At 41.5% G+C, this 16,897-nt stretch overlaps 1 protein-coding gene across 2 annotated transcripts in view; it reads left to right on the top strand.

The window, feature by feature from the left end:
- Positions 1–2,376: 2,376 nt before the first annotated feature.
- atp10d (ATPase phospholipid transporting 10D) overlaps positions 2,377–16,897 on the top strand; it is a 197,248-nt gene continuing 182,727 nt past the window's right edge. Inside the window, exon 1 of one of the 2 annotated variants that reach the window (XM_080188039.1) lies at positions 2,377–2,585. The gene's annotated coding sequence lies outside the window, so the exon portion shown is untranslated. Of the gene's footprint in view, positions 2,586–3,351; positions 3,414–16,897 lie in introns of those variants that run through there. The other variant, XM_080188045.1, reaches the window with a different exon arrangement.

Genomic DNA, 16,897 nt, shown 5'->3' with positions numbered 1-16,897 from the left:
CCTTGGAAATCCTGTGCTTATGCTGGGAAAAGCCAACCTAACTCTGCAACACAGATATGTAACGAACAGGCTGTGCAATATGATCTGAACATAATATGTATCTGAACATAATAATAATTTCTGAACATAATATTCAGAACTTGCAAACTTCATCTCACTGTGAAACCCCTGTAGGATTACTATTCAACAGATAATTGTGAACAATTCTTCTCAGTCTTCATTCCTCAATACTTCCAGGAATACGATAGAAATTGGAGCACCCAGAGGAAACCCATACAGACACAAGGAGAATGTGCAAACTCCACACAGATAGTGACCCAAGCCAGGAACTGAACCCAGGTCCCTGGAGCTGTGAAGCTGCAGCGCTAACCATTGTGCTACCATGCCACACTTGTGTTTACATATCTTCGAAGTTATCATTGTATGTACAAAGAACAAAGAAAATTACAGCACAGGAACAGGCCCTTTGGCCCTCCAAGCCTGTACTGACCATGCTGCCGGACTTAACTAAAATCCCCTACCCTTCCAGGGAGCATATCCCTCTATTCCCATCCTATTCCTGTATTTGTCAAGACGCCCCTTAAAAGTCACTACTGCATTCGCTTCCCCTACCTTCTCTGGCAACGAGTTCCAGGCACCCACTATTCTTTGTGTAAAAAATCTGCCTCGTACATCTTTAAACCTCGCTCCTCACACCTTAAACCTATTCCCCCTAATAATTGACTTTTCTAACCCTGGGAAAAAGCTTTTGACTATCTACCCTATCCATGCCTCTTATGATGTTGTAGACTTCTATCAGGTCTCCCCTCAACCTCCACTGAGATTTGAAGGTAAGAGTATATATTCTTATCTTCGAATAAAGAATCCACATTATTATTTTACCAATTCTTGTTGTATAATTAATATGTTTGGTCTAAACAAAAAATGCAGCAAAATAATGGAGAGGTGGTGACGTGATGGTATTGTCACAGAACTTATAATCTAGAGACCTGGGTTTGAATCCTATCATGGCAGATGGTGAAATTTGAACCTAATAAAAATCTAGAATTAAAAGTCTAATGATGACCATGACATCATTGTTGTAAAAATTTCTCAGGTTCATTAATGGCCCATGTCATTCTAGACCCTCAGCAATGTGGTTGATTCTTAAATGGCCTAGCAAACAACTCAGTTAATGAGAAATTTGGGATGGACACTGGCATAACAAGTGATGCTCACATCCCATGAATTAAAAAAAAACTAGCATTTGGTTATATTCATCTCAGCTGTCCTCTCTGCTGGTGATAGAGGGTATAAATAAAAATGTTCGATAATGGATGGCTGCAGTTGAGCAAGTCTTAGTCAATGCAATACAGAATAGGTTTCAACATGGACAAAAGAAAATCTTCCTTCATATAGTCCATACAGAGTACACTATCTTGGATGTTGCATTAGAGGGCCACTGCATACCCAGCATTTGTTGAACCATACTGTTCTACATTCAGGTGAGACATGATAAGCTGGGCAATGAATCAAAGCAACTAATTGGAAGATTAAGATTCTAACAATTTTGGGACAAGAAATGGGGGCGCTTTTATGAAACATTGTATGGCTATTTTGCAGAACATTGTGTTTGCATAAGAACAGTCTTGCGGGCCTGGTGTCTTTATCTCATTTCATTCTTTACTCTATCATGATGGTATTTATGAGGATGATTTATGTTGTTACATTATGCATTATGTAAACAAATGAAAAAGGTTTGCTAAACATCTTTCAGTTGGATGGTGTTGCTTCAAATATGATTGTTGACATTGAATATTTCATGTGATATTAGATTCTATCACCACCAATCAGCCAAAGTACACAAACTATTAAACATAAATAGAGAAGCAGTCTTATTAGCCCATCTTGACATCCATTTGAAATGTGTGTGGGATAAGCTAAATGGTTGTGTTGCAGCCAAATTGCAACCTGACACCATCTCCTAATGCATGATATTTACAGATACAGTGAACTCATTTTATTTGAAGTGAGAAGAGGGTTGAGACACGGTCTTAGAGGCCGTGGAAAACAATTCGAAAATGTGTACTTGAGCACGCATGCATCTTGAGTAATGGATCCATTATATTTTTATTTCAAAAATAAATTATATATTTTTGATATTTTTCAAGTCGCTGTTTTTCGAACTAGAAATATGCTGCCGTTTGCTGTTTGTAATCAGCGTGTAACTGCATAGAAAACCACCCTTACATCCTTCCCATATTCTGCATCTGCACGTCTTGCAGAATTTTTGCGCTCAGTCCGAGGTATCAAGTTCTCTCTGTGCGATTAAGGTTGCCTGGTGTCTCCTCCCCGCCCCCCCCAAAAAGCTGCTTTCTGAATTGACTGTTGGTCTTATTGGAAGTTGAATTTGAAGATAGTATGTGTCTCGCTGCATTGAAAATATCTGGAAGAAGAAGTTAGTGTTTTTACTGCTAGCTGAATTATTTAAAGGGGGTGAACCGGGCACGGAAATGTTTAGTTTCTCATTGTTACAAAGAAAGGATTTTTGTTGAAAAGACGCTCTCCTGTGGTGTACGTTTTGCTGTTATGGACATAAGTAGCTGGTAAGTCTTAAAATTAATAATTAACACAAGTATGAAAGAACCGTCCTTTCCACCCTGCAAGAAATCAGCAATCATTTGATTCTTTTTCTCAGCCAGAAATAGTTTTCAAAAATCGAGTTGGATTTGTGTCATTTAATGATAAACACAATCTTTGTGAATTGTTTTTATTGGTTAAATGCACAGAAAAATGAAATAACTTATGTTGGCTTTGTCCTTTAGTTAGGTAGACCTAGTTTAGCAATAATTAAAATGACATTTAGCTCTATTTTCTCTTTGCCTTCCCCCCGTCTTTATCACTTTTTTGGTCAGGAGATATTTTTTCTAATTTTGAAACTTTTTTACCAGCGAAGGAACTGGCTTGATTGTATTTGATCATTCATAGGCTTTATGAGTTCAGTTAGTTATTACTGTAGCTTTTGGTATGTATTTACAGTAAGGACTTAAATAAGCGGAAGTAGGAACTGTTATAAAGTTCTTTGGGGACTTTTAGGGGAGGAGTTATATTTCTTAACACTTGAGTGATTTTTCAGGGCTTTCTGAGAACGTTTGGCAAAAGCTTTATAAAAATACAGTTGTCAGTCTAGAAACTAGATCTGTCTGAGTTGGAAATATCCAATCATTATATGAAAATTCCTGGTTAGAAATTAGTCAGGAGCTCTGACGCAAAATGGACGGTATTGGATCAGTTGTCCTTGATGCGCAGCTCCTGAAATTTAATTTCATATGATTAATCTCATACTGCCCGTTTTGAGCCACAGCCTGAAAGCCTGAATTTTAAATACTGGGAACTATTGAGACATTATATGGGTTGTTGTCTGTTTTCCCACAGTAAGTACTTTTGAAAAAAATCAATTTTCTCCTTGCCAGAAGGCATTGCCACATTAAATTATGGTTCAATGCATAGAAAGAGTCGTCTGATACTTTGCCGGGCTACTGTTCTTGCAAAGTCCGAGACATGAATGTCAGCGGACTTTACATCTTTCAGGAGGGCAGTATTTACAGTCAAATCTTATCCTGAAATATCAACCGTTTTAAAAGTAATCAGTAGTAAGATGCAAGAACGCAGAGGCTAGCTTGTGCTTCCCCTTTTGTCTTGCACGGGTTTGAATCAATTAATCTAACAAATCACTAGGAATTTGTGTGACTTATTCGAAGAAATAAATAGTTGCATTTGTGTGATCCTTCTCATGGTCTCGGGTTATGTTAAAGTGCATTACAGCTAATTGAATACTTTCGAAGTGTAGTAAAGCAGGGAGCATGGTAGCCAGTTGACGTGCATCAAAATCCCACAAAGAGCAATGAGATAAATTTTGAGATGAAAGCAAACTACTGTGGGTGCTGGAAACTTGAAATAAAACAAAGTGCTGAAAATACTGAGTAGGTCTGACAGCATATATGGAACGAGAAAAAGAGAGAGGGGCGACATGGTGGCACAGAGGTTAGTGCTGCTGCCTTGTAGCACCAGGAATCCAGGTTTGATTTCGGCCTTGGGTGACTGTGCAAACTCCACAGACATTCATAAGAACATAAGAAATAGGAGCAGGAGTAGGCCATCTAGCCCTTCGAGCCTGCCCCGCCATTCAATAAGATCATGGCTGATCTGTCGTGGCTCAGTTCCACCTTCCCGCCCTCTCCCCATAACCCTTAATCCCCTCGCTTATCAAAAACCCATCAACCCGCGTCTTAAAAATATTTAGCGAGGCAGCCTCCACCACTTCAACGGGCAGAGAATTCCAGAGATTCACCACCCTTTGAGTGAAGAAGTTCCTCCTCAACTCCGTTCTAAACCACCCCCCCTTTATCTTGAGGCTGTGCCCCCTAGTCCTACTGTCCTTTCTGAGCGGGAAGAGTCTCTCCACCTCTAACCTATCCATCCCATTCATCATCTTATATGTCTCAATGAGATCTCCCCTCATTCTTCTAAACTCCAACGAGTACAAGCCTAGTTTATTCAGCCTCTCCTCATAACTCAACCCCCTTAACTCCGGTATCAGCCTAGTGAACCTCCTCTGCACTCTCTCCAAGGCCAAAATATCCTTGCATAAGTGCGGCAACCAAAACTGCGGCCTCACCAATGCCCTATACAGCTGCAGCAAGACCTCCCTACTATTATATTCAATCCCCCTCGCTATGAAGGCCAGGATCCCATTAGCCTTCCTGACCACCTGCTGCACCTGCAAGCTGGGTTTTTGCGACTCATGCACAGGGACCCCGAGGTCCCTCTGCACCGTCGCCTGCTGCAGTTTTTCGCCATGTAAGTAATAGTCCTTCCTACCATTATTCCTACCAAAGTGGACCACCTCACACTTGCCAACATTAAATTCCATTTGCCAGTTCCTGGCCCATTCGCCCAGCCTATCTAGATCCTTCTGCAGACTCTCCACGCCCTCCGCGCAATTTGCCGTTCCACCAATCTTGGTGTCATCAGCAAACTTGCTCCATGTCTGCTTGGATTTCCTCCCACAGTCCAAAGATACACAAGTTAGGTGGATTGGCCATGATGATTTGCCCCTTAGTGTCTAAAGATGTGTGGCCTGGCTAAGATACTCTTTTGAAGGTTCAGTGCAAGACTCCAAACCAAATGGCCTTCTTCTGCACTGTAGGAATTCTATGGTTCAAATATTTTGAGTTGAATATGACCCTGTTCAGAACTGAAGGAAGGATGTTTTTATGTTGTTGAGAGGGGGAAGAAAATCAGAAGGGATAGAGTGAAAGGTGGGAGAGATTTAAATGATAAAGGTGCAATGGAACCAAAGACAAAGGGAGTGGCAATGATTGTAGTAGAGAAACAAAGCATTTGTCCTGAGTGAGTTTGAATAGCAGGCTAACGAACAGCTACATCCAAAAGCAAAACCTGAAAAACAAAATTTTATACCAGCATGCGACACAAAAAGTGTCTCTTGACTGAAATTGTTGAACTCTAAGGTTGGAAGATGAGGTGCTGTTTCTTGAATTTATGTTACGCTTCAGTAGAACATTGCAGCAGACCAAGGACAGAACGAGGTGGAGAATTAAAGTGGCAAGAACTGGAAGCTAGGTGTATGCGTGTGGACCGAGGTGAACTATTATGCAAAACAGTTGCCCAATTTGTGTTTGGTCTCCCCAATGTAGAGGATAAAGCATGATGAGCAACAAATATAGTACATTAAATTGAAAGAAGTATGAGTAAATCACTACTGTACCTGAAAAGAATGTTTAGGGCCTTGAACAGTGTGGTGAAGGAGGTAAAAGAACAGGTGTTATGTCTGACACGATTGCATGAGAAGGGACAAGGTTTTGAGGGTAATTGAAGAGTAGACCAGGATGTCATGAAGTGACTGGTCTGTTTGGAGTGCCGACAGATCTGTTAGATGATGGCATAATGCTGCGTGAAAATGGCTGAGGATGATCCTTTGAATCAGAAGGCTGATGCAGTAGAAAGAGAGGACAAGCGGAACACAATTGCAGTTCTTGGAAGGTGAAGAAGTGTCAGAGCAGAAGTGTGGGTATTGGGTCAATTGAAAGGGGGGATCTTCAACTGAGTAGAAAGGAAGACATATATCAGAAGTGCTGATGTGGAGGGTCAGCAGAGCAGATATGATGGGGACCGGGAAAGTGCCTGACTGTACAGGAAAAAGAGAATGGGGAAGAGTAGTCGAGGGTAGTGGTGTAATCAGCGGACTTAAATTAGTAGCCAACCTATCCCAGGAAATGGAGACGAAGAAGTCAGGGAAGGGAAGGAAATTGTCAGAGATGGATTATGTGAAGGTGTAAGAGGGGTGGAAGTTGGAGGTTATCTGGTTCCAGGCTAAAACAGGAAATTGTATTGAAATTGTCATTAATGCCCTGGAAAATGAGGGGATCTGGGTAGGACTGGAACAAGGAATGTTCCACAGATCCAGCAAAAAGACAGACATAACTAAGGTCCATGTAGGTACCCATAGAAACACCTTTTGTTTGGAGGAGGTGATATAAGTTAAAAGGAGAAATTGTTCAGTGGGAGAACACATTCAGCTGGGGGAGGAGGGTGACATTGGATGGAGAGTGGCTGGTCCTCTGCTCAAGGGAGAAGTGGAGAACCCTTGTACTGACTTGGTGGGGGATATAGGTGTAGAGATATTGGATGTCCATGGTATAGACAAGACACTTAGGATTGGAAATTGTTGAATTATGTTAAATGTTAGCATCAGATGTAGCGAAGAAGAGACTCGACAAGGCGAGAAAAGATAGGAAGAAATAAGTTCGATAGGGCAGAAACAGGCTGAAATGATATGTCTGTGTCCTGTTTGTGGATTTTGGGAAGGAGATAAAAGTCAGCTGTTCAAATTTGGAGGACTGTGAGGAGGGAAAGTCTCCAGAGGACATGATGTCAGTGACTGTCCTGGAAACAGTGGCTTGATTTTTTTTCATTCATGGTACATGGACATTCTTGACTGGCCTGCATTTATTGCCCACCCCTAGTTGCCCTTGAGAAGGTGGTGGTGAGCTGCCTTCTTGAATCGCTGCAGTCTACGTGCTGTAGGTTGACCCACAATGCCATTAGGGAGGGAATTCCAGGATTTTGGCCCAGTGACAGTGAAGGAATGGTGATATATTTCCAAGTCAGAATGGTGAATGGCTTAGAGGGGAACTTGCAGGTGGCATTTACATATATCTGCTGCCCTTGTCCTTCTAGATGGAAGTAGTCGTGCGTTTGGAAGGTACTGTCTAAGAATCTTTGGTGAATTGTTGCAGTACCTCTTGTAGATAGTACCCACTGCTGTTACTGAGCATTGATGGTGGAGAGAGTGAATGTTTGTGGATGTACTGCCAATCAAGACAATTGCTTTGTCCTGGGTGGTGTCAAGCTTATTGAGTGTTGTTGGAGCTGCTCCACCATTCATTTTGATCATCAAATTCAGTATCCTGATCCTGTTCCCCAACAGCACCCCCACCTCACCACCATGCCCCTTGATTCCTTTAGCCACAAGAGCTTCTTCTTGAAACCATGCAATGTTTTGGCCCTAACTACTCTCTGTGGTCATGAATTCCACAGATTCACCACTCCCTGGGTGAAGAAATCTCTCCTCACTTCAGTCCTAACAGGTTTACCCCTTATTCTCAAATTATGACCCCTATTTCTGGACCACTCCCACCATCAGGAACAAACTTTCTGAATTTATCCTGTCTAACCTGTTCGAATTTCGTAAGTTTCTATATGTCACTGAACTGAATAAACCAAGGTTTGTTCCCTATTTCCCTATTCTTATTTGTGTCCTTATTTCATGCTATTGTAGTCAAAGCTATAAACTATGCTTTTGTCACCTGTCACCTGCAAACTCAAATTATCCACTGTACTTCTTATCATCTTCTCAACCTTCACAAACACCAACTTCTTTGGATCTAGCTGTCTGTACTTTGTTTCACAGTGAATTCCAGTCATTCATCTATCCACCCTCATCTAACTACATTCCAATACAATAATTTAAAATTTTCATCTTCTGATCTTTTAATGGCCTTGCCCCACATTTGCTTTGCATTCTTCTTCATCTTTGTTTTCTGTCATGTGCCTTGGTCCTCAAAGTTTGACCTTCTATGAACCCTGCCCTCCTTTACTTCACCATTATGGTAGAACATTCAGTTGCTTCATCCCCACTGGAATGCTTCCTCTAATCTTCTTAAAATCTTCTTAAAGTAATTTTTTTGATCAAACTCATGGCCACCTTTCTAAACTCGCCCATCATGACTCAGTGTTCTTCTCTATAAAGTGCATTAAAAGCTTTATTCATTTGTACATTATTTCTGCTTGATCCTGTGTCTGTACTGAGTTAGTTGACCTCTGTCAGATGGCACTGTAATTTCTACAGTTGCTTTCTGTGTCCCAAGGCTAGGGAGGGGAAAATAAAGTTAGTGATCTTGTTCCTCTTGCCAGTCATTAGCCCCCTGTTGAATTATGCATGGAAGTGACTAAGGGTAAGTCAGGTGTATATCTGGCTGCAAAGGCCCGAAGGGTCAGACAGGCTATCTGGGCTCACATTTGAAGAATAGTCACTTGGGTGAGTTGCCAGAGGCTGTTGGCTCCTTGAGCCCATAATAAGTGCCACTATCCAGAGAGAAGGAATGCATTAGAAATAAGGCTGAGGTGGGGCCATGTGCATTTTGATATCGTTTACATCCCTCCCCAGTGCCTTGTCTCAAGGATCGCTAACCATCATGTGTGAGTATAATATTTACAAATGAACTCCACAGCCAACAATGTTTTGGATAGCAAACTGATTTGAATACTTCTGCTTTCTCTGAGAAGACAGTAAGAAGCCTCACAACACCAGGTTAAAGTCCAACAGGTTAATAAACGCTGGCATCTCCACATCATGATTCTCTGAGAAGAACAGATTGAACTCCACGAATGAATTACTTTTTGAAGCAGTCACCTTGGTGTATTTTGATCTAGTGAGATTTTACTTTGCTTCTGAGAAACAGAAGTTTATGATCATCTGTTTTGTAGTGCTAAATTCTGTGATTATATGTCAGAGTCTCTTCAACCCCAATTGCTGCATAGCAATACACTTCCAGCATGTTTTTAAATAGGCTAATTCTGCAACATCGTTAAATGTTACATTCTGAATGTGGCTTAAAAAACTGCGGTATTGTTGCATTACCCACAGAAATTGCTTTGCATATGTTGGTTGTGTTAGAACTTCATTCAAAGGAGCCTATGAAGCACAGCATTAACTGCAGAATGAGATCTGGCTAGTAGCTTACTAACTGGGTTAGGGCAAAGGCAGCAGGGAGCTAACTCTGAGATGCGCCTAGGCAACAGGGTGCTAACAGGGATGGGCCCTAATCTATGGATTGCTATCTGTGGAATATGACCTAATTGGCACATCCAAATGTTTCTGTCATTCTGCAAGATCTGTTAGAGTGTATGGCCACTCCTATAATATCCTAGTGGGTAATATAACACTAAACATAAAATCCTAGATTTGATTATAATCTAGGCTGAGTTAACTGATCTTATTCTGGCTGCTATGATTTGCCTCAGTGTCCTGAACCAGGGGGAAAAATGTCAGCAATGACTCTTCCCCTTGGAAAGTGGATTTGTATGAATACTGTTTTAGCAGTAATACACTGTAGTTGAAACAGACTTCTGAGACTCACCCTATCTTGGCTTGTACATAAGGAAAATATAAAGATTTGTAAACTAAAATATGAGTGAGTTTCCATGCAATGATGGCTTTAAAAGAGGAAGAGACTATTGTATCATTATATGTCTTCAGTGAATCAAAATCCTCTAACTCCCTGCCTACTGGGGCTGTAATAATATCTTAGAACATAAGAACACAAGAAATAGGAGCAGGAGTAGGCCATCTAGCCCTTCAAGCCTGCCCCGCTATTCAATAAGATCATGGCTGATCTGAAGTGGCTCAGTTCCACTTTCCCGCTTTCTCCCCATAACCTATAATTCCCTTGCCTACCAAAAACCTATCTACCCGTGTCTTAAATATATTTAGCGAGGTAGCCTCCACCACTTCAACGGGCAGAGAATTCCAGAGATTCACCACCCTTTGAGTGAAGAAATTCCTCCTCAACTCCGTTCTAAACTGCACCCCCCCCCAATCTTGAGGCTGTGCCCTCTAGTCCTGCTGTCCTTTCTGAGTGGGAAGAATCTCTCTACCCCTACCCTATCCATCCCCTTCATTATCTTATATGTCTCTATAAGATTCCCCCCTCATCCTTCTAAACTCCAATGAATACAAACCCAGTCTATTCAGCCTCTCTTCATAGTCCAACCCCCTCATCTCCGGTATCAGCCTAGTGAACCACCTCTGCACTCCCTCCAAGGCCAAAATATCCTTGCGCAAGTGCGGCGACCAAAACTGCACACAGTACTCCAGCTACGGCCACACCAGTACCCTGTACAGTTGCAGCAAGACCTCCCTGCTTTTATATTCAACCCCCCTCGCTATAAAGGCCAGCATCCCATTTGCCTTCCTGATCACCTGCTGCACCTGCAGGCTGGGTTTTTGCGACTCGTGCACAAGGACCCCCAGGTCCCTCTGCACCGTAGCATGCTGCAGCTTTTCGCTCTTTAAATAGTAACCCTTCCTACTATTATTCCTGCCAGATGTTAACATTGTACTCCATCTGCCAGGTCCTCGCCCACTCGCTTAGCCTATCTAGATCCCTCTGCAGACTTTCCACACCCTCCGCACAATTTGCTTTTCCACTTATCTTGGTGTCATCAGCAAATTTCGACACCCTACACTCAGCCCCCTCCTCCAGATCATCTATATAAATGGTAAATAGCTGAGGCCCCAGCACCGATCCCTGGGGCACTCCACTAGTCACCAACCGCCAATCAGAATAGCACCCATTGATACCAACTCTCTGCCTCCTATTAGACAACCAATCCTCTATCCACGCTAACACCTTACCCCCAACTCCATGCCCCCTAACCTTCTGAAGCAACCTTTTGTGCGGCACCTTATCAAATGCCTTCTGAAAATTGAGAAACACCACATCCACATCCACAACTGCGCATTATAGTGGTTCAGGATAGTAACTAACCGCCATCTTCAAGGGCACATAGTGGATGACCAATTGAGTCATAGTCATAAAGATATACAGTGTGTAATCAGGCCCTTTGAACCAACTTGTACATGCTGTTAAAGCTTCCTAAACTGAACTAGTCCCATTTACCTGTGTTTGGCTCATTGCCCTCTAAAACTTTCCTATCTATGTATCTCTCCAAATGTCTTTTGAATACTGTAATTATACCCACCTCTACCACCTCTGACTGTTCATTCAATATATGCATCACACTCTTGAAAAAGTTTCCCCTCAAATCCCTTCTAAATTTTTCCTCTGTCAGCTTAATTCTATGCCCTCTAGTTTTGGACCCCTACCCTGGGGGGAAAAAAACCTTGGCTATTCATCTTGTCTACTCCTTTCATGATTTTATAAACCTCTGTAAGGACACCCCCGCATCCTGCTACGTTCCGGGGGGAAAAAATTCCCAGCCTGTCCTTATAATTCAAACATTCCAATCCCAGTAACATTCATGTAAATCTTTTTTGCACCCTTTCCAGTTTAATAACATCCTTCTTATGGCAGAGTGACCAGAATTGTACGAAGTACCCCAAATGATTTGATTCATTATTGTCACGTGTATTATTATACAGTAAAAAGTATTGTTTCATGTGTGTGGCGTACAGACAAAGCATACTGTACATGGAAAAGAAAAAGAGAATGTAGAATGCAGTGTTACAGTTATTAGCTAGGGCATGGAGAAAGATCAACTTAATGTGATGTAGGTCCATTCAAAAGTCTGATGCCAACAGAGAAGAAGCTGTTCTTGAGTCGGTTGGTATGTGACCTCAAACTTTTGTATCTTTTTCCCAATGGAAGAGTGTGTGCCCAGGGTGCATGGGGTCCTTAATTATGCTGGCTGCTTTTCCAGGCATCACCCTCTGACCTCTATCGGCAAGCCAATCTTGTGTCCAGTTGGCTGGTTCTCCCTGAGTCCCATGTTATCTAACTTCACTGACCAGCCCATTGTGCATTACCATGTGGAAGGCCTTTCTGGACAATGCCTACCGCACTACCCTCATCTATTTTCTTGGACACCCCTTTCTAAAAAACATCTATCAAATATGTAAGACTGTAAATACTGACTGAGCTAATAACACCCATAGTCCAAGAATTAATTTGAAGAGAAACTGTGCTATTTGTCATCCTCACTGCTTTAGCCTAAAGCAGGCAACAATGTAAGGACATTTGCATTTATGCAGCATCTTTCCTGTAGTAAATGTCCCAGTGTGTTTCAGCAGTATTATTAAACAAAAATGGCATGCCATGTCATGAAATATAAGGGCAGATGACCAGATATTTGATCAGAGAAGTAGGCTTTAAGGAATACCTTGAAGGAGGAGACAGAAGTGGAGAGATGAAAGGTTTTAGGGAAGGAATTCCAGAGTATGGAAGTTTATTTATTTGTGTCACAAGTAGACTTACATTGACACTTCAGTGAAGTTACTGTGAAACTCCCCTAGTCACCACACTCCAGAGCTTGCTCAGGTTCAATGAAGAAGAATTTAGCATGGCCAGTGCACCTAACCAGCATGTCTTTCAGACTGTGGGAGGAAACCAGAGCACCTAGAGAAAACACACGCAGACACTGGGAGAACATGCAGACTCCGCACAGACAATGACCCAGCCCAGGCCCTTGGTGGTGTGAGGCAAGTGCTAACCCTTGCCGTTGACCGTCTATCCTGTGGTAAAGGAAACAATGACATTTGACCTGTAATCATCAAAAATGGAAAATTGACACTGCTGCACAACTTCATGAACATTTGCATCTCTGCTTGAAGGATCGATTTGTGTCTAAAGACATGCATAATGCAGACAAAATGGACTGTAAGAATTACTCTATTTTGGGTTAAAACTAATCGAAATAAATCAAGCAAACAGAAGGGCAGGCCCTTAAAGGATACTGCCTTAAACAAAACCAATAATTATCAAGGCATCTGATTGATAAGAATTGTGGCAAAGGTCTTTGTATATGTTGCTCTGTCTTGATTGCAGATGCTGACATTGTGCACTAGAACAGGTGCACAGGAGATTCACCAAAATGTTGTCTGAGCTGGGGAGTTTATGGAGTGAGACTGTTTAGGCTGGGGTTGTTTTCCTTAGTTGGTAGGCTGAGGGGTGACCTGATTGAGGTATACAAAATTATGAGGGACATGGATAGGAAGAAACTTTTCCTTTTTTGCTAGAAATTTTCCAGCCCCTTGGTGTACTGAGGCTGAAGGGCCTTAGGCAGTGACCTTTCTCCATTCTGCCATCTCTGGCAGCTGCCCCAAATCCCTCAGCTTGTTGTCCTGGACCTTGGAATGTGCCAGTCGAGGACAACTCTTTACACGGGGAGACCAAGTTTCAGGCAGTCCACAAAGACCGCCTGTCACCAAGTTGATAATCCTCCAGCCATTGTTGATATTTGTTTTTGTGTATACCTGCGAAAAGCCAGTAGAGCAGAGTCCTGTGACACAACCTCTTAGGATGAACCTCGACAAAATAACTTGTGATTTTGCAAAATTTTATGAATATATTTTTGAGGAAAAAATACATCCCCACCCTATCTACTCTAATAGGATGCTTGTGTCTCTTCTAAAGTTAATTAATTTGCTAATATTGGTTCTGGGAGTTTGTTCAATGACTCATGAAACCGATTTTATTCCTTATACTGTAATGTAGGATTGGCTGACTTTATTCAACATTTTTAGTACTTTAAAAAAACATCTGGGGTGAAAATGTTTGTAGAATAAACACCCAATGTGAATGTTAAATGATCTTCATAAGATAAGCAGAGGAATCAGCAGGGGAACATATGCTGTCAGATTCCGGTGCAGACTTAGCCAGAACAGGAAAAATGTTACTCTGGACCAACCTTGCCAGTTGTTCTTTACAAACCTGTTCAGACTAGTTTTTTTTTAAAAAAGCCTTAACTCTGGAATCAGGAAGCAGAAGTTGTCAATACTTGACTTTCTTTCTTCTGAATGTCTAGCGAGGGATAGATATTCCCCCAGAATATGGGAACGGTTTGGACACATACTTGTGGAAAAAAGTCTGCAGTGTTTTTTGAAGCAGCAAACCATCATGATCTGAGAGTGTGCGCACATGTGGCCATCCTTGTCCGAAAGAGCAATTAATCAGGTGCCCTTCTTCACATAATCCTGCACATTCTTCCTATTCAGATAACTGTCTAATTCATTTTTAAATGTTTTGATTGAACCTCCACCACATACTCAAGTTGTGCATCCTCAACTTTAACACTGTGAAGTTTTTTTCTCCTACCACTTTTTTTGCTGCTTTTGCAATTACTTAAACCTGTGTCCTCTCTCTTGATCCTATCTACTATGCCTAGGCACTCACGATTTTGAATACCTCTATCAAATTCTCCTCTCAACCTTCTCCAAGGAAAACAGTTCCATCTACATGCGTACACACATAGAGTGAAACCTGAGTTGTTTATAAATAGTGACTCGGAGCTTGGGCTTCCTTTTCTTTTTCAATTGCTGCTTCTCTTTTCTGGGACTGTCTGTACTTGCCATCTGCTCACCAGGTGACCATCTTAATGTATGGGTGAAGTGTAATTAATGTGGGTGATTTTTTTTAAAAACTGTTACTTGTGTGGGATTCTACTACTGTGCCAAGCATGTCCAAAAATGTGAGATTACCAGTTCAATCCCTGTATTTTGATTTTAAATTATAATTGTACACTTGGTAGCAAAGTCTGGATGTCTGACTCAAATCATTTTCTTACTGGCATTTAACACAAATATCTCAGCAAATTTATGTGACAGAATATTTTGTATAACCCAAGGCTCTATGCCATTTTTTCTGATATATTCAATACATTTTGAGCCATTTAGAATTTGACAATATACTGTTGTGCATTATTTACCTTATTGGGATCCTGAGCTGTAAATCCTATAGCCATAAGTTATTTACATTGCTTATCAACATTTCCTTTGACTCGCAGGGACCAGAGAAAACAACTTGGATGTGAACTCCAAATTGAGGCCTTAATTGGCTGGAGAGAATTTTTGATGCACCCTTTATTGTGCTAAGTAATTGCCAGTTATTCCTGAAAAAAAAATCCCCTGCTTGGTAAAGTCATTCTATAATGAATCTCTACGGATCAGTAAATGCCAGGGTCTAAACTGATCCCAGCTGCAATGACAGTACAGTCAAAACTTGGGTAGCACATTTTATTTAAAAAAAGAGTGAATCCTGAAGCAGCACTTTATAGTGGATCCGAGGATATAGGGCCAGAAATAGAGAAGTCTGTAGAAGATTAGAAAAAGTGTAGTCAAATACAAGTTTTGAGGAGATTTGTGGAGAGGTAATGATAAAAGGATGCCTAAAACTAAAGTCAGAGGAGTGGAGGATACAGGTTGAGAAATAGGGCTGAAGAACAGGGGGGTCAGAAGATTTGAACATGAAGGCCAGGATATTTTGGGGAACAGAAAGTAAAGGTCTCAGTGGGCTCAGTGTTGATGCTCTGACCTGAGTGTTCATGCTCCACTATGCCCACTACTGAAGCTAGAACACATAATCTACAGTACTGTGTAATGCGCTGAGTGCTGTACTGTAGATATGCTACTTTTCAGCTGAGATGTTTACTGAGGCTATACCTGTTCCCTCAGGGCAAAAGTTCCCATGACACTAATTGAAGAAGAAATGGGACAGTTTTCCTGTTTTATGTTTGTCATTTGCTTTGTTGCTGTTTGTGGAAGTTTAGTCTGTACAAAATGGATGCGGCTTTTCCTACTTTAAAATAGTGACTGTATTTAGGAAGTGCATCATTGTGAAAATTTTGCAATGTCTTGTGGTCGAAAAAATGCCAAGTCTTTATTTTCTCCCTAAAGCCAATATTGTTTCCAGAATTGAGATAGAATGGCTAGCCATGGTTCTTGCTCTAGATCACTACTTAGTCATCCTGCTAGTGTTAGGAAATAGAGATAGTTAATAACTTACAATTGCATCTGTGTGTGTGGGACATAAGGTATTGCTATGGGCAAGTGATCAAATGCAAGGGCTCAGATTTACGAGGATTTTTAGAATTTGTCCATGGTATGTGTGTGTAATGCTAGGTCAGTATTTATTTCCTACCACTAACTGCCTTTGAGAAGGTGAGTACTGAGTCCTCTTAAACTGTAGCAGTCCATGAGTTGTAGGTGCACCAACTACTACGGTTAATAAAAAAAGTCCCAATTTTGACCCAGGGATGACAAAGTCCCAAATCAGGATGCTGTGTGACTTTAAGGGGAACTTTCAGGTGGTGATATTCCCATGCATCTGCTGCCTTTGTTTATAGGGTGTAATGGTCATGGGTATGAAAGATGCTGTAGATGGAGCTTTGGTGTGTTGCTGCTTTGCATCTTGTAGATGGTACCAAGGTGCACCAAGGGAGTGAAATTTTAAAGGTGCTGGATGGGCACTGAACAAATGGGCTACTTTGTCCTAAATGATATCAAGCTTCCTGATTGTTGGAGCTGCATTTAGTCAAGAAAGCAGAGAGTATTCCATCGCACTTCTGACCTGTGCATTGTAGAGAATAGGTTTTGGGACTCAGAAGGTGAGTTATCCAGCACAGAATTCACAGCCTCTAACTTTACGGCTATAGTACTTTTATGGCTGATTGAGTTAAGTTTCTCATCAGTGGTTAAACCCCAGGGTGTTGACGGTGGTGGATTCAGCTCTGGTAATATTGTTGAACTTGAAGGATCAACTATCGGATTCTCTGTTGCTGGGGATGTTTGTTGCCTGGCACGTATGGTGCTGTTGTGAAA

Source organism: Carcharhinus amblyrhynchos, chromosome 1 (genome assembly GCF_965287045.1).
Source record: "Carcharhinus amblyrhynchos chromosome 1, sCarAmb.v2.hapA, whole genome shotgun sequence".
Taxonomy (NCBI): domain Eukaryota; kingdom Metazoa; phylum Chordata; class Chondrichthyes; order Carcharhiniformes; family Carcharhinidae; genus Carcharhinus; species Carcharhinus amblyrhynchos.
The sequence above is the reverse complement of the archived record's forward strand: the minus strand, read 5'-3'. Positions and strand labels throughout refer to the sequence as shown.